Here is a 26,801-nt window from a genome sequence, read left to right on the forward strand (position 1 = left end):
CTCCCGTGTTCCTGCATTTCTCCAGAATCCAAACTGATCTTCCCCGAGGTTGGCTTCAATTAGTTTTTACATTCTTTTATAAAGAATTCGTGTTAGTATTTTTGCAACCATGAGTTATTAAACTAATAGTTCGGTAATATTCGCACGTGTCAGCGTCTACTTTCTTTGGAACTGAAATTATTATATTCTTCTGTCTCATACATCTTGCACAAAAGATAAGAATTTTGTCATTCACCAAGGGCTATCAATAGATTTGATGGAATGTCGGCTACACCCGGAGCTTTGTTTCGACCTAGGTCTTTCACTATTCTATCGGATTCTTCCCGTATTATTATATCTCCCGTCTCATCTTCTTCTACGTCCTGTTCCAGTTCTATAATATTGCCTTTAAATTTATCTACTTCATGTAGACCCTCTTTATACTCCTTCCACCTTTCGGCTTTCCCTTCCTTGCTTAGGACTGATTTTCCATCTGAGCTCTTGATAATCATACACCTCCTATCTTTTCTCCAAAGATTTATGGGTGCTATCTATCTATTGGCAGCAATAGGCCATATTAAAATGTACAGAACAGGAATTATTATAATACTTTTGGAGCACTGACAACACAAACACACAGAGGGATTAATAACATACAAAAAATCAATTGCAGAGAAAATTTAATCAAATATAAACAGAAAGTAATAACAGTAAAAACACAGGGGTTAATATTTACAACAAGAATCCGTAAAATACAGCCAGGAAGATAAGAAGATTGATAAACAGAAATAATTCTTTTCATGTTCTGTGGAGGGCCCAATATTCGGTGGTGCTGGCTAATGTTTTGTAGCTGCAGCGAGATCATGGGTAATGCATGTATTCGGCTGGGTCCTGCAGAGTAGCAGAAGTTCTTAGTCGTGTAGGTCGCCACAAAGGCAAATTACTTCGTCATTGCTGAGGCCTAATTTCCTGAGGTTGACTTTGTACCGTGACATTCTCGTTCCGAGTCTGCTCAGCATCTTCCATATCACATAAGGCAGATGTGAGCCTGCAGCTGGTTGCTCTTTAACATTCATTTGGTGTGCCTGAGGCAAAGAATCTCGCCAAAGTTCGATTTAATGAGTTCCGGGAGAAGAAGCAATTTCTGTAGTGTGGCGTTGAGCTATGGAAAATAAAATATCAAGAACTTGGCTGTGTTTTCGTAAGAAGTAGACGCCTAACTCAACGTGCCAAGGATGGTAACATGCCCGTAATATCCAACACGGGTAAGAGGCCACGTAATCGTAGTAGTTAATGCACCATAATGTAGTAAAAATTCTGTCAGTAGAATAGTTGGAGGCAATTGTGCGACTGCAGTACATAATACTACCCATTAACGTAACCGCTTAAATAGGCTTTATTGCACAACTACTGCAACCTGGAATGCCTCGCATTTACTAAATATGTACAGGAATTGGATATAGCTCCTGATCTTTTACTCCCCATTCTCTCTGTCCATCTCCTCTCCTCTCTCTCTTTTTCAATCTCTCCCTTCTCCCCGTCTGCCACATCCTCTCCCCTCTCTGTGTCCATCTCCTCGTTACCCTTTCTACATCCAATTGCCTCTCGGTTTCTGCCCATCTCCTGAGCCCCATCTCTCTAATCTATAGCCCTGTTTATAGTTTTTACCAACAAATCCTTGAAAATCACGTAAAATGTATCGAAAAATAGACTGGTAATATTTGCATACGGTGTACAAGAGATGTCTCTTGCTGCCGGATCTGTGAGGACGATAATTTCATTGTTAGTACTTCGCATGGTTTTAATCTTCCGAAGTTTCGAACGATTCATTTTCCCATAAACCATAAATACAACTTTCCTGTTTTCTGTGAAAACCGACTGCGAGGAAGCAAACAAAACAGCATATATCTCTGTATATAATTTTTGTTTGAAATTATATATAAAGTGGAAGAACATTAGTGAGAGAAAAAGTTTGTCTAATGCTTTAAATGCCCGCTGTTGTAGTTCAAAGTGACTGCAACAAAGAAAACGAAACCACACATTTTGACAGTACAGCATACCAGAACATTTTCTCTCTCGCAGTCGTTTTCAGTAGAAAACCTGCATGATGATGTTTAAAAATTTATTAAGCTTTTGTCCGTCTGCATATTTATTAGAGTATCGTGTAAAAATTTCAAGTAAGTAGGTCAAGAAATTTTCTATATATTTTATTTCAACGTTTCATCTTTAAATTACATATTTTTATAAACCATATATACATTAAAATATTTACCTCATGTCTGAACATTTTTAGGCTATTATGTAAATATCCGACGTAAATTGTTCAAGAGCTTTCTGAAATTTTTGGCTGTGACGTTAAACAACACAGCGACGGAAAATAAATCGCTACACCAGGAAGGAGTTGTGCGACATAAACGATAGTTGGTAGGCGTCTTTCCACATCTGAAAGATAATGTCTATTCAGGTTTCGCGCCAGTCGCATACGGGTGACGCTAGTAATGTAAATCAAATTTGCTTTAAATTCACGCTGTGACGGTCACGTACGTTCATTAGCTTTGAGACTGGATGTGGTGAGTTGATGTTAGTTAGGAGTGCCTTTATGGCGACAAAGACGCCATTATTCCCATTGAGTTTGGATGGGGTCGTGTAATAGGGGTACAATAAGCTGTATGTGTTGGTTAAAAGGAGGCCAGCTGAGAGCCTGCAAGCAACATGTCTACGGTGCTGTACACACAGACCTACACCTGCAGTTATGATCTAGTGTGCGATTCATACGATAGCAGGAGTACTCTCGAGATTATCCCATGCACCCTGACTGTATGGTTGTTCTGCAGTCTTGCGATTCGACCTCTTGTGCTGCCATTCATGACCAACATCGTGACCGGCAGGCGTGGCCGAGCGGTTCTAGGCGCTACAGTCCGGAACCGCGCGACCGCTACGGTCGCAAGTTCGAATCCTGCCTCCGGCATGGATATGTGTGATGTCCTTAGCGTAGTTAGGTTTAAGTAGTTCTGTTCTAGGGGACTGATGACCTCAGCAGTTAAGTCCCATAGTGCTCAGAGCCATGTGAACCAACATCCTGGGATAAGGCTCTCTAACATGCAGCTGTTGTAATACACCATGCCTCACAGGATGACAAGATGCTGACTTGGTCTGCCCGACCGCCAGATCTGTCTGCAAACGAACACATATGGGACATCATTTGACGACAACTCTGGCATGCGGCGCGCTGGGTCCTGAGCTATTGCGGCCCATTCTTCCTTCCTGGGTTGCATCTCTTCTCCTTCCCCACCCTCTCTTTACCCTCTCTCGGAGCTCTTTCTTATGTCGACCTGGCTATCCACCTGGTTTCTTGCATTCCTTCCAGTTTTTGTTCTCCTTGTCCTTTCCTTTTCATCCCTTCTTTCCAGAGTTTTTGGTATTCTTTTGGGGTTTGATCTCTACTTCTTAATAATACCTGTGTAGTGTGAGACATTTGGGGAAGAACCGTTTGGTGGTGCTCTTATGTACTCATCTGGCTGAGCTGATGACAACACTGGGATGACACGTCTGATACATGAGCTGTTTGCCTCCCCATATATGTGTAGGTGTAGTTTGCTTGTGTCTCTGGACCATCAGAACTCCTGGCAATGGTCTTCGTACCAGACGGCCCTGACTGGTGCGGGTGGTATCAGGGCAGATACTTTGTGTATGATACATATTAAGCTAAAAAGAACTGGCCATTCTTCTAGGGCCATCTCTTCTATTGGTAATGGATCATTTAATCTCATTTAATGCTGCTTCTTGTGACCCTGCGGCCTTCCTCTCCCAAGTTATTCCCTGGAAGGTTGGCTAGGCTCGACGACTTGAGGTGAAACATTTTCGCCGCTACCAAGTCTGCACTAGAACTGACGGCGACATGTTCACTGCCACCAAGCGTTTATGTTTTGCGGAAATATCAAAGACAAGTTTGGCGGAGTCTCTCAGTAAGGTGCAGTTGGGTTCATAGTTGATCAAATCCTCTTCCCTCACCTAATCTGTAGCCCTTTGTGCTTGAGATCACTATGGCGTCATTCCTTGTGTCCATGAGTTTTAATCAGTCTTTGTTCTAGGAACTCACTTTTCATATCCCATCTTTCAAAATGATGAGGAACTCCAGACCAATTTGGAAAAATGGGGCGTTCGTTATGTTTGGCATGTTCAGAGAGGTTGTAAGGTAAATTGCACGAATACTGGCGCCTTTACTCTGGTATTTGAGGGGTAGATCCTATTGGAGAAGGTCACGATTATGTGTTTTATTGATGTTACATGAAACCATACTCCCCGTCAACCATGAGGCGTTCTGGTGCTTGTGTTTCAGGCACATGTCTTCCCACAGTACAGTGGATTCTCTACGTGGTGAATGTCGATACCCACTCAACGAGGGAGTCTCTGTGTTTCGGCACCTGTGTGTATTATTTGTTATGAACATCACTCTCGATGCTTACCAGATTGCCCAGTTTATAAGAAGGAAAAAAAGATACGGAAGTGTAAGTTCTTAGGCTCGTCAGAAATAAGAGCGACTTCACCCTGTGTTGATGACATGTAACTTTGCCTCTGTTATGTCCTTTCCTCTTCCTCCCTCCTCCTTACCGCAATCCCATCCCGTCTCTCCCCTTCCCCTTCAGTTCCCACGCCCTCCCCTCTGTATTCTGCTCCCCTTCCCAGACTGGAGAAATATACTGCTTTTTCGGCGCCCACTGCTGATGGGTCTACCTCCTGGGACCCCTCTCCCTGGCGTTTTTCAAACTGGAGTCCTGCTTTCACAGCTTGGACAGGGGCACCCACAGTCCATGCACCCCACAATCGCCTGCTCTCTTTCAGTTCTGAATCTTGTAGAGGCCTGCTCTCCCTCCATGTTCTGCCAAATTTGACCTGTGAAAGAGAAGAAGCCCCCCCCCCCCCCCCCAAGTACGCTCAAAGGTGCCATCTTCTGACTTATTCATGTATGTCACCCCTCCTTGTTGGTGACGGATGGTGACCTGGTGGCAGGATTGGCTCCAGTCTGTTTGCATCCTATTTGGAACCCCGTTCTGTGCTTACTGAATAGTACTGTAATGGATACTACTGTCACCTCCCACAGTTGCAATCTCTCATTTCCTTTTACTTGGCAGCTTGTGTCATTCTCCAGAAATCTCATTTTACTGACGCTCACTCACAGACCCTTTGTCGGTTCTGTGCTTTCTGTCAGTACCAGGTCGGCCCTTTGAGGTCCATACATATTAAATTAACAGTTCAGTTAATGTACGTATGAACGCATCGTGTAAAAGTTTGAAGTAAATTGGTCAATATTTTTGCTAATAACCTCTTCCCTTTATATATTTTTGGTGTTCATAATTAAAGTTCAATTTTCAAAACGCTGTAGAAAGAGAACAACAGTTAAAAAGACGTCAAATTTGAACAGCATACAACTGAAACAGAGGGAAACGTCAGGAAACAAACAAACAAACAAAAAAGAAAACTCAAGGAAACTCTGACTAATAGATGATGCTGTAAGCGACGGAATATGCACACCAACCGACGCGCAGCACACGGCTGTTTCTCGGTTTGCGTCCGATGCGCTAAACAAGGCTGTCTCCGTGAAGGATCGCGCGCTGCTGCTAAACCACTTCTTCATAAGCGTTGTCTGTGCGCCAGTAGCCTCACTGAAGTTCCGGACGCTCAGATATATATATATATATATATATATATATATATATATATATATATATATATATATATATATATATATATATAACAACGTCGGTCCAAGTCTCCTATGGGTCTGGAGCAGAAAATGACTGTAAAATTCGAAAAGACAGGTTCTTCAGAAGTGCCATGTGACAAAGGGAGGATGGTTGATTCGACGCCTGTCAAAGATATGACCACAGCATTGCAGGAGTAGTCGAGCAGTGGTGTGCAAACATGCAATGCACGGGGAATTGCCTAGACGCTGGATACGCCTGCGAGTGGGGTGTAGAATCCTACGAAATAACCTGCATTGCTATCCATATGAAATCACTCATGTCCAGGAATTCCTTTCTGCTGGCCTGCAGCAAAATGAAGTTTGCTCGTGAATTTCTTGCTCACATTATAGTAGACAATGAACGGCCTTGGAACATTCTGTGGACAGACGAAGCCTATTTCCATCTCGACGAATACGTCAATACGCAAAATTACAGAAAATGGGCAACGGTAAATCGGCACTCACGTCACTTCATTCTTCAAAGGTGCAAGGGTTGGCGGCATCGTATACGTGGTGTCGTAGTTTTTGGGCGAGATGAGTCCTGCGGTTCCTGGTACCCGCTCCATCACCAGTAAACGCTGTGAGAGTCTTTTGCAATCGACGCCATTCTAGCTCTTTAACGGCGTGAGTGCGTGGACAGCATAACTTTTATGGAAGATGACATTCTTCCGCACTCTGCGTAGCCAGTGAAGCGGGTGATGCAGACATTTAGGAAATGCAAGAATTATCAGCCATCTTTTCCCTATAGCCTAGCCGTACAGATCAGCTGATATCAATCCTTGTGGCTTCTGGCTGTGGGGTTATGTGAAATATGTGTTCAGTGCTCCATTATGGAGCTCCATTATCTAAAGCAAGCACTGCGCAACGCATGCTAAACGTGACCCCGAATGCAATTCGGTCTGTTGCGGAACATGATGTGTCTCGATTTCAACTTGTGCCAGGAAACGGTGGACAGCAAACTGAACATGTCTTGCACCAGTTCCACGACAGTTAGAAACCGATTACATTTTGCTCTTTACGCGGTGCTTCGCCCCAGTACAATTAAAAACCGAGTAAGTTCTTTTTATGTAGTTTTTGGCCTTAGGATAGTTAAAAACTGATTTTTCCTATTCGCTTGCGTACGATCTTTGGTTGGTTGATTGGCTTACCTAAACAACAGTGCTACTATTGTTGACTGCCGAACTTGCACAAGTCATGCGTATTGTACAACACGAATGGTATAAAGTGCAACTCAAACCATAGCTGTCACATTGAGGTTCATTTGTCGTTTATAGCCGATTCCATTTCCTTTAAACCGCTTTCGGCGCCCTATTTTGATGAAATTTTCGTTTTTCTTTGTTCCACGACGTTTCCCCCTGTGTGAATAATATGCTGTTCAAATTTGACGTCATTCTGAGCAGTGGTTCCCTTTCTACAGAGTTTTGAAACTGGAACGTTAATTAGGACACATTATATATTTAAAAAAAAGTACGCTATGTCTTTCCGAATGTTTATTAGAGAACCGTGGAAAAAATTGAATTACATCGGTCAAGAACTTTTCGAAAGATTTGGTGAGAATGTTAAACAACGACTTGTCTTTACATTGTAAAATAGATATACGAAAGAATGAAATCCATATGGATATCTCGCTGTACGCAAGCCCAACTCGAGATATGTGATGAGGCCGTAGTATCCTGCGTGAACGAAGAAACAACATATCTGTCCTCTCGGGTGTTAGTCAGTCGGAACCACTGAGATCCTGTGTAGCCGTGATATGGCGTTCCTAATGACAATCGTGGGATCCTCATCAGTTACTATTATTGCAGTACGATAACTCTTAGTCTCAGTAGGCCACAGTTGCCGTTGTCGAATTGCGACACGTGCTGGAAGACCTTTCTCGTTCTTCCACGTTCAATAACACGTTCTTATCACAAACTTACAATACTGAATTGCGATTTCTAAACAAGCAGACCGCTCCTTATGTACAGAATGTGGATGGCATTACTGCTGCCTACTATGCGCAGTTGTATTGAAATGTTGTTTAACCTTTACGTAGCCTAGTATGTAGAAGACTTCATGTCAACTTGGTATTTACTAAGGTCTTCTGTAGCAGTGGTAATATGGTGCATTAATACCACTTCAGAACAGATTGCTAGTATCTTCTGTCAAGCAGCGAATCAAACCGAGTACAGCCACTTTTGCCGTCTTCTGCTTCGTCTCGGAGGTGACAAATAAAAAAAAAAGAGGAATGAACAAAAGTGGACTTGTACCACTATTGAAATAGCCCTTCATATAAAAGTAGACAACAAAAATGACGTGTTTATGGTGGTCAGATAACGGAATGTAGGTTCTGACATAACAACAGAAAGCCCCGTTGATGAGTCTGTGACTTCAAAGTGTATGCTGGCTTAGATGATTTGCCCTAAAAACTGTAGACGACATCAGATGTAAAAGAAAGAGATTTTAACTGCTCATTGGGGAACGACTGTCACCAAAAATAATGACTGTACAGAAAAATTTGTGAGACCAATGTTTTTAAAGCTCGAATGTATTGTCTTTTATATTTGTGGATCGAGAGGTACTCGTTCAGTTAGATACAATTTTTAACTTTCACTGAACTGAAAAACAAGAATTACAATGTTTTACAAATGATTATGAGTATGTAAAACTGTTATTTACTTCTCTTACTATTAGAATAATAATAATAATAATAACGGATAAAACACGAAGTTTCAGCAAATAATGATTTGTCTTTGTTGTATTCTCACTTGTGGTCTCAAACAATCTGCATTTTAAGTCAATTTCTTTGTAACTCAAAATTAGTTTCTCAAATTTCTTATTCCACCGGTGATTATATTACTGACTAATGCGTATTATTCATCATCATCTCTCATTCTTAACCTTTTGAGATAAGGGCAACCATATCAGTACACTTAAGTGACAAGATGATTGATGATGATGATTAGTGTTTTAGGGCGCACATTAAGTGACAAAAAATTATTAATAGAAATTAATATCTCAATTATAGAAGGACAGTTACATTCATAACTAAAATACAAGGATAAAACTATACCATTAGGTGCTGAAATTACCTTTTGGTTGGAAATGAACATACAATGCTACGAAATATCTATTTATATCTAAATTAGAGTTTAATTTCCTGTCGACAACGAGGTAATTAGAGGCGGAGCACAAGTCGGATTAGGGAAGGACGGGAAAGGAAATCGACCATGACCTTTCAAAAGAACCATCCCGGCATTTGTCTTAAACGATTTCAGGAAATCACCGAAAAGCTAAATGTGGATGGCTGGACAAGGTTTTGAACCATCGGCCACTTGAATGCGAGTCCAGTGTGCTAAACACTACTCCATCTCGTGCGGTGAGAGAGAGAGAGAGAGAGAGAGAGAGGGAGAGAGAGAGAGAGAGAGAAAGGTGGCAATAAGCGAGGGAGGGGGGGGGGGATGAAAAGAGCGGAAGACTGAGAGACAATATATCTACATTCAAATAAAACAGTTGCTGCCTGTGTAATCTATGAAACCTTTGCATGATTGATTAATTAGTGCTTTCGGCACTTCACGTGACAATAGTAGACATCGACAAACGTTCTAAATAGCTCTGAGTTATTATTCCGTTACCGTGTTGCTGATCTCGTCAACATGAGAGCCAAAGTGAGATGTTAACGGATTATCTGACACTACGCAATATCTCTACGGGAAAGTTTTCGGAATACTCGGAGAAAAAAGAGCGCTTCTCAGAAGGTAAAAAGAATCGGCCAGGTCCTCGGAATCTCTCAGCCAATCAATGAAGAGCTCGTGGAGCGGAAATAAGATTGGCCGTGGAAGCATCCTGGCGGGATATTGTGAATCAGGCGCCGGAAATAACTACTGACCTTCTAACGCAGAGGCAGGGAGAGACTATTTCGTGTTGCTACAAGCAATAACGCGAAAATGTTGTACCTGGAGGTATCTCCACAGAAAGAGTTGCACCTGTTATCACTCCGATGTACAGTCGTACTCAAAAGTATCCGAACGACCTGAATTGCATTTCGCCTAATTCCCATGCAGCCCGCATAACGCAGCTGTCTACCAGGTCCTCTAATCGATCCTTGGTACAGTCGTTTGACTAATGAAAATGGTTCCACAAGTCACCACTAGAAAACTCTGCTCTGTATCGCAATAACTCAAGATGTAAAGTAATACCACGATACTATAAATACCAACGAACACCTTATCACAGATAAGACTGTCCTTAAGGCTTGTATGCTCACATTTATTGCAATAAATGACATAACTGAAATGTTACCACTCTCATTATTACGTCAGATAGGAGATGCACGTAGTAAGTTAAACGTATTCATGATTTCCTCTTCAAATTAACACAAAATGACATTAAAAATTACGTTATTCACGAGCAGATAGTTCAGAATGTGTATGAACTTCAAATGTCACGGCGAACCGTATCGTTCTGCATATGGATTCAAACCCAGGGCATGTAGACTAAGATTTCGTGACTGACGGAAACAAACAGTCATTCCTGACTAGGTATACAGAGAGTGATATACCTCGATTTTAGACAGTATCAGTTAGCAAATATCAACTTTAAATTATACAACGTAAACATTTTTAACGGACGCGAATTACTACCCAGCATCTATTGTCCCTGTTAACGAACTACGAGAGATGTTAAATATTGCTTCTTCACAAGTAACTTACTTGAAATGCCATGAGGTAAAGCTTTGTGTTGGACAGGCATTCGAACCCAGAACCTAATCGGATTGTTATCGAAGCATAATCAACGGTGACATATCGGATTTTCTCGGCAGTAGCTAGATGTTTTAACTGAAATGACGAGACGAAACATGTAATTTTTCCTTCCCACGACTCCAACCCGGCACCTATCGCTGTTATATTCTAGAGAAAACGAACGTTAAATATGGGTTTGTTACACCAGCAGCGACATGTGAGCATGTTTGAACTAGAAATAATGTGACGAAGAGTTCAGTGCTGATTGGGAATCGAACCCCACACATATCGTTGTTGACTACACACAAAGAGACGTCAGCTACCGAAGTTTTCTCCCCCAGAAGCTCGGAATAACGTCCTTGAACTGACAGTGATCTCTCAAATAGTTCTGTGTCTCACTGGGAATCAAAAACGTCAGATATCGTTAGTGTTGACAACGAAGGAAAATGCATTAAAGATCAAAATTATTGTCCACCAGCAGGTAGGTGTTCTCATGCTAGAGCCTGATAATACATAATGAAAACTTAAGTGCCGGGCCAGGATTCGAACCCATTCACGCGCAATATGTGGACATGTTGAGGAATCTGCAGTTTTGAACAAACAACAAATTGTAGTCGAGCTGTATTGTCGCGAAGGGATCAAATTCCGCATTAAGGGCGGTCTGAGTTGCATTCCAAGCTCAGAACCAATTTTATTGACATACAGAAGCTCAAATAAAAGATGGAATAATTGTCCTGTGACCCTACATAGCGTTTGTTTCGTCACTAGAAATAAATAACTAGTATAAGAAAGGTTACTGGTGATAGAGTTCCCACATTTCGCCAATCCTGACTTTATTGTGCTTCAGCGTAACGTCTACTTGGTAGAGAAGGAATATCATGTGAATTTCAGACCACAATGCCATTATACTTTCTTCACTTGGCGTAGCCAGAAGAGAATAGAATCTGTCTCTCCCTATTAAAAAACATCGGCAGAAGCTGGAATCGAACCCATGCCACCATCGTAGGAACCTATCATCAACCCACCAAATGTTCTTCTCTGAGACTCATTTTTCTGTCATAACACCGTTGCGGCACACTCGATGTGAATTCTGACACACAGGCTCCCTGTGGTGGTTTGCACCATGTTCAGTACATTCATTTACTTGGTTGACTAAATCGCCATGAACTAGCTGCCTTGGCTACCCAGTACATACATTCGACTCTATTTTGTAATCACTGAAATAAAATCACGTAACTGCCACCTACACAGAACTGTCAACAGTGTAGGATGCAGAAATTTAAGTAGGAAGAGTTCCTTTCCATTTGTTGATAACGTCGTGCAGTGCAAAAGAAAAGCTGTAACTGTCTGTCTCTCAGTAGTCTAGATCCGGCCATATGCATTATCTCACAGCACTGTGGAATGCAGAAGTTCTAGAGGAACAATTGTTGACTTCTGGAGACCCTGTAGCTACATGACAGCTGCTAGTGTAACTGTAAGCGTCGCGCACTGTAGATAAGACATCGCGTGTTCTATTACATTTGCTGCTACATTTTTATAACGCAGTTCTGCTGTCTTCTGAAGGTATCAATTTAATGGAACTTTGAACATAATTCCCGTCACTTCTCAACCCAAAATAGCCGCATGTGGAAAAAAGGGCTAACTTCTGCAACATTTTGTTCTTTTCAGGTTTAATAGACGGCCAGGCAGCAGATGCATATCGAAGCTTTTGTATTATGTATGGGGCGAGCGCATAGTGCCAAAATAGAAAAGTATTTTCTGCATTAGCTGTCGTCTGGTATATTAAATTTGAAATAATACTGCGAAAGTTTTGAACTTGGGTAGCTTAGAATGAAAATCTTTCTGTCCATTGCAAAGGAAAACAATTGATTTTCTAAAACATTCTCTGTCATACACAACTTGAAATAGGTCACGTCGACCAAATCATGTGGAAGAACTGGCAGCGACGTATATCGGAAGGCAGTAAGATCCCTTGGCTTTTGGTTTGGCAGTATTCGAAAGCCATTTCTAGGCGCAAGTAAATGAATAAAGGCAGAGCGTTTTTGTTATCAAGTAATGTCTTCATCAATTACTTTAGTTTTAATGTAATCTACGAGATATTGCTGATGTTTGATATTAACATGAAAAGGATTCCGTAGACAGGGAAAGAACCTCTTCTGGGCAACTACTTCTATAATGACCAAAAGGCCTTAAATGATCTTCAAGCACATGTGTTCCAGCAGCGGTATGAAGAAAATGATAGTAATAATGACGGTAATAATCGAATTATCCGGTAACGTCATACTTCACAGTGGATTTTCTCGATCTATGAAATTTCCTGAATTAGTGAAAATTTCAAAATGGCTTCACATCGAGGCTATGTTGCCTAGAAGTGTCTTTACATCCTGCTGACATGAGAATGGCATAATCTCCGATTCAGAAGCTTGCACCTTCTTAACCATTTAATAGACTCGCATTTTTTCCACCGTGACTAATTTTGTAAGCTAAGCACATTATCTGATACAGCACATTCCTGGGGCTGGGAAATGTGGCCACAATGGTCTGGTGGAACGAACTATCACAAGTGCAATGCGTGGATTCAGGCATTTACTTTTAAGAGGCACAAACAGTTTTACTTTACCTCTGGTAACCTCAAGAGAAAGATGTTATAATCCAAAATCAGCATTAAACATCACGTTCCTTCATTCCCAACTGGGCAGAGCCAGTTTACATTGCGAAATGACATAGGTGGAGGTCATGGTAAACAGAAATACTGTCGCCAGTAAACTTACTTCCATTAGAAAATTTTATTTTTTTTGATGAACCGATAGCCATTTAAAGGAACAGGGCTCTTATTTTACTTGTACTTGATTGAACTAGAGACGTTGTAAAATTTGGTGCTGGACTGTGATTCGAATTCGTATCTCCTCTTTTGAGGATCTGAATCTCTCGGAACAGTATAGTTCGATCATTTCGTTCCTTTTTCCAAGACTGCAATCTTCTCTAGGTCTCCTCCAAAGGTAAGTATGTGGGTCCCATTCCTGTTCCAGTACAAAAATATTCATAATTTCATTTCAAGCCCTATCACGTGCACACCGGCCTGCTAGTGAAAATTAACGTGCATTTTTTATGTCTGTTCATGTGTTGCCAACAATTTCTGGTCAAACACGCATACATCTTACTGTTGGTGAGTAAGAAACTGATATTTAAGCTATATTCGTGGACGATAAAGAAGAACGATAGGAGTGCGGTTCGATAAAATTTTATCCTTACTTTAGATTCAAACACCTAACAGCTGGTAAGAAAAACCGATACGTAACATTTGAATTTACTTAGTTAACAATCCGATTACGGGTTGGGTTCGTATCTCCGTCACAGAACTTTACATCATGCACTTCATATTTAAATGCATGCACACTTTGTTACTGCTGAATGGAAGTACACTCCTGGAAATGGAAAAAAGAACACATTGACACCGGTGTGTCAGACCCACCATACTTGCTCCGGACACTGCGAGAGGGCTGTACAAGCAATGATCACACGCACGGCACAGCGGACACACCAGGAACCGCGGTGTTGGCTGTCGAATGGCGCTAGCTGCGCAGCATTTGTGCACCGCCGCCGTCAGTGTCAGCCAGTTTGCCGTGGCATACGGAGCTCCATCGCAGTCTTGAACACTGGTAGCATGCCGCGACAGCGTGGACGTGAACCGTATGTGCAGTTGACGGACTTTGAGCGAGGGCGTATAGTGGGCATGCGGGAGGCTGGGTGGACGTACCGCCGAATTGCTCAACACGTGGGGCGTGAGGTCTCCACAGTACATCGATGTTGTCGCCAGTGGTCGGCGGAAGGTGCACGTGCCCGTCGACCTGGGACCGGACCGCAGCGACGCACGGATGCACGCCAAGACCGTAGGATCCTACGCAGTGCCGTAGGGGACCGCACCGCCACTTCCCAGCAAATTAGGGACACTGTTGCTCCTGGGGTATCGGCGAGGACCATTCGCAACCGTCTCCATGAAGCTGGGCTACGGTCCCGCACACCGTTAGGCCGTCTTCCGCTCACGCCCCAACATCGTGCAGCCCGCCTCCAGTGGTGTCGCGACAGGCGTGAATGGAGGGACGAATGGAGACGTGTCGTCTTCAGCGATGAGAGTCGCTTCTGCCTTGGTGCCAATGATGGTCGTATGTGTGTTTGGCGCCGTGCAGGTGAGCGCCACAATCAGGACTGCATACGACCGAGGCACACAGGGCCAACACCCGGCATCATGGTGTGGGGAGCGATCTCCTACACTGGCCGTACACCACTGGTGATCGTCGAGGGGACACTGAATAGTGCACGGTACATCCAAACCGTCATCGAACCCATCGTTCTACCATTCCTAGACCGGCAAGGGAACTTGCTGTTCCAACAGGACAATGCACGTCCGCATGTATCCCGTGCCACCCAACGTGCTCTAGAAGGTGTAAGTCAACTACTCTGGCCAGCAAGATCTCCGGATCTGTCCCCCATTGAGCATGTTTGGGACTGGATGAAGCGTCGTCTCACGCGGTCTGCACGTCCAGCACGAACGCTGGTCCAACTGAGGCGCCAGGCGGAAATGGCATGGCAAGCCGTTCCACAGGACTACATCCAGCATCTCTACGATCGTCTCCAAGGGAGAATAGCAGCCTGCATTGCTGCGAAAGGTGGATATACACTGTACTAGTGCCGACATTGTGCATGCTCTGTTGCCTGTGTCTATGTGCCTGTGGTTCTGTCAGTGTGATCATGTGATGTATCTGACCCCAGGAATGTGTCAATAAAGTTTCCCCTTCCTGGGACAATGAATTCACGGTGTTCTTATTTCAATTTCCAGGAGTGTATATCAGACATCTTTCGTGGTTAGTTAACAGTGATGAAAGGGTCTTGATAGGAGTCCCGGTTTATTACAAAAGCTGTCGTCTTTTATTTTCAAGTTTAGATTTGGTTACTGACATTGGCGAAAATTTCGGTAATTCATGACTCTTCACAGCTAGTCAGCAATATGATTAGATTAGGTTAGATTAATACTTGTTACATAGATCATGAATACGACATTTCGTAATGATGTGGAATGTGTCATTTTAATGAAATATTTCCTTACATACCGGTATTCGATTTCTTTACAACAATTCTTACCCTCTCTCTCACTCTTTTTTATTTTTATCTCTCTCTCTCTCTCTTTCTCTCTCTCTCTCTCTCTCTTCTCTCTCTCTCTCTCACACACACACATACACACACACACTTTCTTTTTTTATTTTTATTTGTTTGGTATGTTCGAATATCAGCGAGGCACGAAAACGTCCGTGAATGAGTTTCTTAGTTTTGAGTACAGTTACGAAAGAAATATAAAAACAACTATGAGACTTACTGATTTATGATGCTTAGTTTGCAGTCAGTTATGAGTATTATTAGTAACTACGCTCCAGTCCCTAAACTTAGTTACAGAAATGCGAATCATACACATTACGTATTCCAGGCCGTAGCAGCCGCGTCTTTGAGACGCCAGCTACGGTCACTTCCCAGCCCGCTGTAGGATCACATCAGTTCGTCTTCTTCCTGCTGGTACTGTAACTGAAATTTGGCAACAAGGCAAGGTATGTTTGGCAACCCTGTGATCGACAAGTTACTTCCTGGTGTGCACGGAATTAAGCCTCAAAGTTCACTTGAATTTTCCTGTCATTTCCATTGAATAATCTGAGTTATTATCGCTAGAGGTGTAACAAAAGATTGTAAATTTACGGTTTGCAGCACAGGAAAGCCGTTGCACGTGGAAATCGCAACTAATATCGTCCTTTAAATAGCGGTTTACAAGTTCTAGTCACTATTGACCTTGTAAGAGGAATGCACAACATATACCTCTTTGCTAGGTCTATGGTAACGTGCTGACCTGTGAAGAAGCGTCTGTTATGGTTCGCGGTTCCAGTCTCGCTGACTGTGATTTTTCAATCCCTTCTGTGAAAGAGCTATATGAAGTCAGATCAAACATCGATAAGGAAATCGTAGGAAAATACTTTCAGCTCATAGTGCAATGGTGAAAAACTTACAATGTTGCACAACAGGTAACGCTTCTTTCCGCTGCTGACAAGCAAATTTTGGATTTCTAGGAATACATAACTTTATTTATGAAATGCCACATTTGCATACGTGTTGAGTATGATACAGCATACCAATTAAACACAGACCCAATCGAAATCTAAGTGAGTAGTATTTTACTAATTCGTGCCGACAGAAACTCGCTTGTGTACAGATACTCAGTTTTATTAAAAAAGACTTTCGTCATAAGGTTATCGTGGGTAGTTTTATTTCATTTCTTATAATAAAGTGTACAATTTTCGTAAGGCTTCTTTTAGTGTTGTTAAAACAATACTAAACATGAGAGAGAAATTAATTATCAACGATATATGCGAATTCCCTGATGGTATCTACAGCAGTCTGACAATGCACATGCAGTTTATTCATTACATGCATGTAGAAAACTTGTTCTGAGTTAAAGCAGTCAAACAACGTTTGGTAAAGAATAAAATGCCACTACCAGACGACAGATAATGTAGAAAATACTTTTATGACTATTTTGGCACTATGCGCTCGCCCCATACATAATACAAAAGCTTCGATATGCATCTGCTGCCTGGCCGTCTATTAAACCTGAAAAGAACAAAATGTTGCAGAAGTTAGCCCTTTTTTCCACATGCGGCTATTTTGGGTTGAGAAGTGACGGGAATTATGTTCAAAGTTCCATTAAATTGATACCTTCAGAAGACAGCAGAACTGCGTTATAAAAATGTAGCAGCAAATGTAATAGAACACGCGATGTCTTATCTACAGTGCGCGACGCTTACAGTTACACTAGCAGCTGTCATGTAGCTACAGGGTCTCCAGAAGTCAACAATTGTTCCTCTAGAACTTCTGCATTCCACAGTGCTGTGAGATAATGCATATGGCCGGATCTAGACTACTGAGAGACAGACAGTTACAGCTTTTCTTTTGCACTGCACGACGTTATCAACAAATGGAAAGGAACTCTTCCTACTTAAATTTCTGCATCCTACACTGTTGACAGTTCTGTGTAGGTGGCAGTTACTTGATTTTATTTCGGTGATTACAAAATAGAGTCGAATGTATGCACTGGGTCGCCGAGGCAGCTAGTTCATGGCGATTTAGTCAACCAAGTAAATGAATGTACTGAACATGGTGCAAACCACCACAGGGATCCTGTGTGTCAGAATTCACATCGAGTGTGCCGCAACGGTGTTATGATAGAAAAATGAGTCTTAGAGAAGAACATTTGGTGGGTTGATGATAGGTTCCTACGATGGTGGCATGGGTTCGATTCCAGCTTCTGTCGATGTCTTTTAATAGGGAGAGACAGATTCTATTCTCTTCTGGCTACGCCAAGTGACGAAAGTATAATGGCATTGTGGTCTGAAATTCACATTACACATGATATTCCTTCTCTACCAATTAGACGTTACGCTGAAGCAAAATAAAGTCAGGATTGGCGAAATGAGGGAACTCTATCACCAGTAACCTTTCTTATACTAGTTATTTATTTCTAGTGACGAAACAAACGCTATGTAGGGTCACAGGACATTTATTCCATCTTTTATTTGAGCTTCTGTATGTCGATAAAATTGGTTCTGACCTTGGAATCCAACTCAGACCGCCCTTAATGCGGAATTTGATCCCTTCGCGACAATACAGCTCGACTACAATTTGTTGTTTGTTCAAAACTGCAGATTCCTCAACATGTCCACATATTGCGCGTGAATGGGTTCGAATCCTGGCCCGGCACTTAAGTTTTCATTATGTATTATCAGGCTCTAGCATGAGAACACCTACCTGCTGGTGGACAATAATTTTGATCTTTAATGCATTTTCCTTCGTTGTCAACACTAACGATATCTGACGTTTTTGACCCCCAGTGAGACACAGAACTATTTGAGAGATCACTGTCAGTTCAAGGACGTTATTCCGAGCTGCTGGGGGAGAAAACTTCGGTAGCTGACGTCTCTTTGTGTGTAGTCAACAACGATATGTGTGGGGTTCGATTCCCAATCAGCACTGAACTCTTCGTCACATTATTTCTAGTTCAAACATGCTCACATGTCGCTGCTGGTGTAACAAACCCATATTTAACGTTCGTTTTCTCTAGAATATAACAGCGATAGGTGCCGGGTTGGAGTCGTGGGAAGGAAAAATTACATGTTTCGTCTCGTCATTTCAGTTAAAACATCTAGCTACTGCCGAGAAAATCCGATATGTCACCGTTGATTATGCTTCGATAACAATCCGATTAGGTTCTGGGTTCGAATGCCTGTCCAACACAAAGATTTACCTCATGGCATTTCAAGTAAGTTACTTGTGAAGAAGCAATATTTAACATCTCTCGTAGTTCGTTAACAGGGACAATAGACGCTGGGTAGGAATTCGCGTCCGTTAAAAGTGTTTACGTTGTATAATTTAAAGTTGATATTTGCTAACTGATACTGTCTAAAATCGAGGTATATCACTCTCTGTATATCTAGTCAGGAATGACTGTTTGTTTCCGTCAGTCACGAAATCTTAGTCTACATGCCCTGGGTTTGAATCCATATGCAGAACGATACGGTTCGCCGTGACATTTGAAGTTCATACACATTCTGAACTATCTGCTCGTGAATAACTTAAATTTTTAATGTCTTTTGTGTTACTTTGAAGAGGAAATCATGAATACGGTGAACTTACTACGTGCATTTCCTACCTGACGTAATAATGAGAGTGGTAACATTTCAGGTATGTCATTTATTGCAATAAATGTGATCATACAAGCCTTAAGGACAGTCTTATCTGTGATAAGGTGTTCGCTGATATTTGTAGTATCGTGGTATTACTTTACATCTTGAGTTATTGCGATACAGAGCAGAGTTTTCTAGTGGTGACTTGTTGGAACCATTTTCAATAGTCAAACGACTGTACCAAGGAGCGATTAGAGGACCTGCTAGACAGCTGCATTATGTGGACTGCATGCGTATCAGGTGAAATGCAATTCAGGTCGTTCGGATACTTTTGAGCATGACTGTAGGTCATGTGTTTCCTTACTATTGCTCGCGTTCTTTCGTTTGCATTAGTTAACAGAATCAGCCAAGCGAAAATGTTTTTGGCGTATGGGAAATGCCTCTGAGCACTATGGGACTTAACATCTATGGTCATCAGTCCTCTAGAACTTAGAACTACTTGAACCTAACTAACCTAAGGACATCACACAACACCCAGTCATCACGAGGCAGAGAAAATCCCTGACCCCGCCGGGAATCGAACCCGGGAAGCCGGGCGCGGGAAGCGAGAACGCTACCGCATGACCACGAGCTGCGGACGTATGGGAAACATTGATTACTTCGAATAGTATCTGATTACCTCCTAGTATATTTTCCGTTGGGTAGTTAGCTGCACTGCGAAATAGCGGGAGCACTACAACGACGCAAGTGGAAAGTTTTGCACCATGAATCATAAGTAACATCTGTTACAAAACTTAGCAGAGATGTTCATTACCTAACGAGTACCAACTGACTAAATTTCATTCCATATGTTGTTCATCATCAACAATGGTATGATTTGTGACCTCCACGGGCACAATACGATCTTGCAGTCTTTACGGCATGGAAACAAATACCTTCCGTACGTAATCTTGAGTATTTTCTTGTCATTACCGAAACATGTTGCATCGGTTCATGAAGATTGCTGGCCAAAGGGTAGAATAAAAGTATAAGTTCTCCCATCACGTCGCAGACACGGTCTGTGGGTGACAAATCAGTGGACCGTACGTTGCTCGAGGCGTATGTGATGTGAACCAAAGTCTAATAGAATCTCTTCAGAACGAAAAAATTGGCCCAGCACTAGTAGGATTCGCGCGCTGAAGGTTCCGTGCAAAACTAATTACGTGTACATCCGCAGTTGATGCGTCCTGGGAATTGTGAATCTCAACGACCTTTTGCTGTTTTCCACATAAGTACTGGCGATGCATCGGTCCCGGGAATTCCAAGACCGCGTCAAAATCTCTACGGTAGTACCACAGACTAGCCCGGGAACATAAAAAGGAATGAGTAGATATAGAAGTTTTAATAAAATACATTACTTGCATTTTATGTTTGCATGAACAAATGTTAATCTATTATGCTTTTAACGGATGATAAATGCAACGTACGTTCTAACGCCAAAAAAATATTTTTAAGTGATAAATTATAATTAAACAACTTCCAGACTTCTGTTTGCTTTACTTGTACTGTGAAACATTGCTTCTTGCCAAATTTCTTGATGCTATGTCAACAGGAAGTACTCTATAGGCTTTGATGAGTGAGTTTTCGAGTAGAAAAATTATGATATAAATGGCCCTATCTTCGATTGAATTGACTTAGAAACTTAAAATTTTCACAGTGCCAAGGAACTATAGACCTTAATATGTGCCATAAATTTGAACTTGATACGTCTGACCTTTTCTGAGAAAAAGGGTCCTTAACAGTCTGACAAAGAGACTGACTAACAACAAAGTGATCCTTTAAGGGTTTCGTTTTAGAAACTGAGACACGAAACCCTACAAAGTGACCTGTAAAAATAGCAAGATCAAGTTTTGATCTAGAAGTACATCCTTATTAAGAAAAGTACTAAGTACTGTAACATCTACAAAGAAAAGGAAACTGAGTGCACATCATATCAGAAACTGACAGCTCGATACTAAAATAAAATCAATATGAATATTATTAAAAGAGAGATAGGGAAATAAGCCATAGAAGATGCCATTATTTCTGCAAAAGAGAATGCGAACATTATAAAGGAAAGGTCATGTGTAATAGCTATTTTTAATAATTGCTTTTTTAAAATAAGCGGGAAAATTTGAGCAAATAGCTCAAAGGATAAAGCTAAACAGTGCACCAGAGAAGCGATACGGAAGGTATCTAAAGTATTAATCTGCCATTCCCATCTCAGATAAGGAAAATCATCATGATTGTAAAAAGTAATACATATGGGATGGATAATATCTCCAATAAGACGCTAAAAAGTTGGGTACCTATGAATTTAATGTACTTTGCGACTTACGTAATGCATTAGCTTACGGTGTTTGAAAAAGGGTGGCTCCACAGATGTCTATAACTACCGCCCAGAATCACTCCTTACAACATTTTCTAAAATTTGTGGGCAGGTAGTGCACTCCAGGGTTACTCTTAGCCAATTCACAATTTTTATTTATAAAGGGCCATTTTCTGAACACGCATTTACGTCTTTGAATGATAAAATATCAAGATCTTCTGTGAATTATCGGAGACATTTGGTATTTCAATCGTAACAGACTATTAGAGAAGTTAAATTTTTAGGGAAGACGTAGTACAGCAAATTCCTGGATTTTTTTTTCTTATTTAAGAAACATTTGCCCAGATAGCGGTGCTCGTTAATATGCCGCTTCCTGGACGAGGACGTGCGCTGGTCCAGTATCTGCTCGGTGCATTAACAACGAGGCCCGATATGCAAGACGGCTTGGATGTGGTTTCGAGGCGATTTCCTTCATCTCACTAGAGGAATACTGAGCCGGTACGAAAGTCTCGCTTCAGTCACACGATTCGCAGATATTTAGAAAACGTACGCTCACTTGCACACTTCTAAAGACTTCATCATGTATTCCATCCCGGAGAGTAAAGGGGCGGGGAACAGGATCGACCACCCCTTAAACTAATCATGCTAATCTCCTCGCTGATGCAGGACAAAGCCATAAGCAAATGAAGAAGTTCTTATTTAAGAAACAGGATGTGGGAAGTTGCCTTAGGCTGTACAAGTAGTACAATGGCAGATGAGGAATTATCTGCATGGGGAGAAATTACAATGAGAGACCCCACAGGGTTCGATTATGGGGCCACACATGTTCTTGCTATATGTTATTGATTTGCCATTTTATTTCAATCGGAGACAGAATTAGTCCTGTTTCCGTATGACATAAGCGTTATTGTGAAGCCGAGCGAAGCAGCATCAACAAATAAAGTAGTGAACCATGTTTCCGTGAAAATTACTGATTGGTTTTACACAAATGGACAAGCTTTAAGCTCTGAAATACCCATTTCACATAGCAGTGTAATCTCATACATTGCCCTCCTCCTATTAACCTGGTATACCAACAAGAAATAATATATAGGATAGAAAATTGAAAGTTCTTGTATTTAGGTTCGTCTGTCTTTATCCGCAAGAATAACTGGTGGATTTGGGGATACAGGTGTCAGTAAGTTAAAATATTTTGGAAATTTTCGTTCACTAATGTCACTGGGTAACATACTGAGCTAACAGCTCGTTTATAAAAAAAGTATTTGTTGCTCAAGAAAAAGTACATCTTGTAAGTATCTCTTTAAATTTGAGATTACCAGAAATATCACAATTAGAACTTAAAAGAACATTTTTCAGTGTTATTGTTTAATGCAGGTACCTTTGGCACAGTTTGGGATGAAATATGCAGCTACAAAACTCTTTGACAATCTACTCATGGAAATAATATGTCTGAAAGGTAGTATAAGTGTTTTCAAATGTAGATTAAAGAACTTCCTCCTTAACGGCTTCTTCTATACCATAAAGGGATTCCTGAGTAAAGACAATTAGTCATTAAAAATTGAATATGGCTACCATGGAACAATATACATTTTTATTTTATATTTGGTTTTAAATAGGTGTTCTTTGTTAGGTGCACTGACATGCTCCAGATCATACCGTTTATTGTGAATCTGATCAGTGGAACAAACAATTAACTAAGTAGCTAACTAACTAATTGAGGTGTATTGCCAGTCCTGCTGGAACATGCCATTTGGTACCTTAATCACGAAGAGTATGACAACCGGGTTTGTCATTCACGACACATACTGTCGAGCATTCAACCTCCCTTTAACAATTACCAAATCAGTACACTGGTCAAATCCAGCAGCTCCTCACACCAGTATTCAAGGAATCGGTGAAGTTTGCATCTAGGGGATAGCGGTTTCCTGTGGCCTTTCAACAGACTGTCAACGAACACGCCACAAACAGAAGCGAAATCCATCGTTGCACACCAAAGAATGCCATCCAGTGTCCTAGTTACTTTGGTTCTACAACTGTCAAGTATATGTGGTCTGTGACGTGTTGTCATCGATGAAAGATAAATGGCAAACAGAAGCGAAATCCATCGCTGTACACCAAAGAATGCCACCCAGTGTCCTAGTTACTTTGGTTCTACAACTGTCACGTTTATGTGGTCTGTGACGTGTTGTCATCGATGAAAGATGCGTGGCAAATTGAGATCTTCATCCAGTTTCCACTTACCTATGATATATGTTTCAACGCTTCTCAGATTACAGTAAAACTTGATTTAACGGTGGGCTAGACATTCCGGAATAATATAATACAATTTTATTTTCAAGTTCGTAGGGAGAGTGATAGATTTTTTTCACTTCTTTTAGAGGAATTTCGAATTAGGAGTATTTTTTTCTGTTAGTTTCCTTAGCGAGCGGATCGCTAGGTATCGCGGGAGTTCACGAGAGACGACTAAGGCAGCGAGAGAACCGACCTAGCGTTCTAGAATTTCCGAAATATGCGTTGAAAACTGAACATAGTTACGACGGGTTTGTTCAAAATGACGACAGATGGTGACTAAATCAGCTGCTTAGTGGCCAGTTCGGGAGTTGTTTATACTGAGTGAAGCCTATAGGGTACTTCCCACTGGCCTAGATTCATGAACTTTGGCAAAAGGAAAATTTCACAGTACAACCAAAGGAAAAATCCCTAAACGGTAATGTTGTAATTATATCACAAGAATTTTTTTGAAATTTCTTATCTGTCTGTTCGTCTGTCTGTTAAGACTCCTTGTTCTTAGGAACGGGCAAACGCATCAAGTTGAGATTTTTGTCACATTCTAGGGTCTATAGGCCCTTGACGATGTAATAAATGTAAGCGAAGTCAATACAATCAAACGCTATGGCAATTTAACAGATATATTTTGGTACTCGCATATTAAAACCTATAAGGTACTTCCCATTGATCTATAATGATGAAATTTGGAAAGAAGTAAAGATCCACAGTACATGAAAAGGAAAACACCCGAAAACTGTAAATTTGTTATTGTATCACGCGAAAAAAATTACTTTCGTTTGTTGTAAATGTCACTGTCTGTCCATTCGTCTGTTAAGACTCTTTTTCACAGGAGCGGTAGACGTATCAAGTTGGAATTAACGTCACATACTAAAGTCTATGGGCCGTTGGCAGAATAATAAACGTTAGCTTGTAAGTCAATGAAATCAAAAGGTGTGGCCGTTTATGTCACATATTTCGATACTCGCAAACTCAATCATCAAAACCTATATGGTACTTCTCGTTGATTTACAGTGATGAAATTTGGGAAGAAGTAAAGGAAACAATCTGAAAATCGTTAATTTGTAATTATTTTACACGAAAAAATATTTCTTTTGTCATTTGCCATCCGATGTAAAACTTTCAATCAAGACAATCAGTACTCTCGCATTCAGGCTAATCGGGTCGCACTGGTAAAAGTCAAACATCAGGCAATTTTATTGCTGATATCATGCGAATTTATCCATCATCAGAAATCCAGGAGCGCATACTGCATGTGGATATGCCGTTTCAGGTTGTATGTGAAACAAAAATTCACAAAGTCCGATGAGTTATTTATGACGAATTTCATTGGCTAATGTATTATGACAGCAGCATTACGATGCATGGCTCCTTGAAGAGGAACCTGTATGATGCCCTTCGGTGAAAACAACAGGTTATTGTTATTCCTCGATTTTGTGCAGTCAATATTTTCTTTTTAAGTTACGAGTTATCCCAGAAAATTTTTCCATGAATTACAATATTAGTGAGTGGAAACAAGAAAAAGGTGTCAGGAGTTTGATTCGTCTGTTTCCAAGATTATCAGATATACAAGGAGCAAAAGTAGATGAACTTAATGGTTTGAGAGGCTCATAATATGCTTCTTCCAGTTCAAATATTCATCAATATTTACACCCAACGTTTTGGAGAATTCTTCCCTACTTACTAATGAAACGTCCCCTTTGAAAAATTACTGACAGACAATATTTTTTAGCGCAACGCAATCTGACTGTCAATAATCCCTACAAAAGAATGGCCCTGACTAACATTAACCTATACCTTCCACAAATCACTTACCTCACAAAAATCTTCGTTACTCGAACTACTGCAATACAGCGAGCGCCACTACTGCCAGCTAAATAAAAGATTCAAACTACGGAAGGCACTAACTACTGATAGGCATAGTTAGCAAATGAAAGATTTTCATAGAGAACAAACAATGTATTTACCTTAATAGTCATAATATATATATAGCAGTTCATGACATCCAGTCTTACAAATTTCAAAACTCCGCCATCTCTCTCCCCACATCCACCACTGCTGGCGGCTCACCTCCAACTGCGCAACGCTACGCGCTGTTAACAGCCAGCTGCCCAACACTACAATGGCAGACAACAATGCGAACTAGCCACAGACTGCACACAGCACAGCCAGTGATTTTTCATACAGTGCGCTACGTGGCGTTACCAATAATAAAACCTAAACAGCCTACTTACACTAACTCTTGTTCATGTGCTACATCGGTTATTGTTTGACTCTCTTGTATGAAACTGAATATAGTGTGTTTAGCGAGAGTCCATTTTCTGAGACCCACTTCATAATTTACCATCTCTTCTATTGCTTCCTCTATAATTGGATTTATTGTAACACTAGTACCAGCTGCAAAAAGTATCAATTCTGATTGTTGAATGTTAATGAGAAGGTCATTCACATGTGTAAAGGATGGGAGTAGGCCAAAATTTTTAGCCCTATGGGACTCCCTTTTGTGATTTCTCAACATTAATTAAAATTTTCTACCTTGTTTGAATTATTCAGTACAATCTTCTGCATTGGTTGTTACATATGATTCAAACCAGTTATGCATAAACCCATCAGTTCCACAAAACTTGAGTTATTCTGTGAGCATAAAATGGTCTACACAATCAAACGCCTTACGAAGGTCACAAGAAATACAAACCGGCGATATTTTATTATTAAAGGATTTAATATTTGATGACTGAACTGTATAAACAGCATTCTTAGTCTAGCAACCCTCCTGGATTCTAAACTGTGATAGGCAAAGTAAATTTTTTCACTTAAATGTGAGACCACTCTTGAGTACATTACTTTATCAAGTATGCTGGAAAAATATGTCAGTAAGGTAACTGGATGATAATTTTTAAGTGTCTCTTAAAGTCTTTCATATGAAGAGGTTTAACAACTGCATGTTTTAACCTGTCTGAGAAAAAAACCTATCAGTGATTCAATGCATGTATCACGAAGGACATCAC

Source organism: Schistocerca nitens, chromosome 2 (assembly GCF_023898315.1).
Source record: "Schistocerca nitens isolate TAMUIC-IGC-003100 chromosome 2, iqSchNite1.1, whole genome shotgun sequence".
Lineage (NCBI taxonomy): Eukaryota > Metazoa > Arthropoda > Insecta > Orthoptera > Acrididae > Schistocerca > Schistocerca nitens.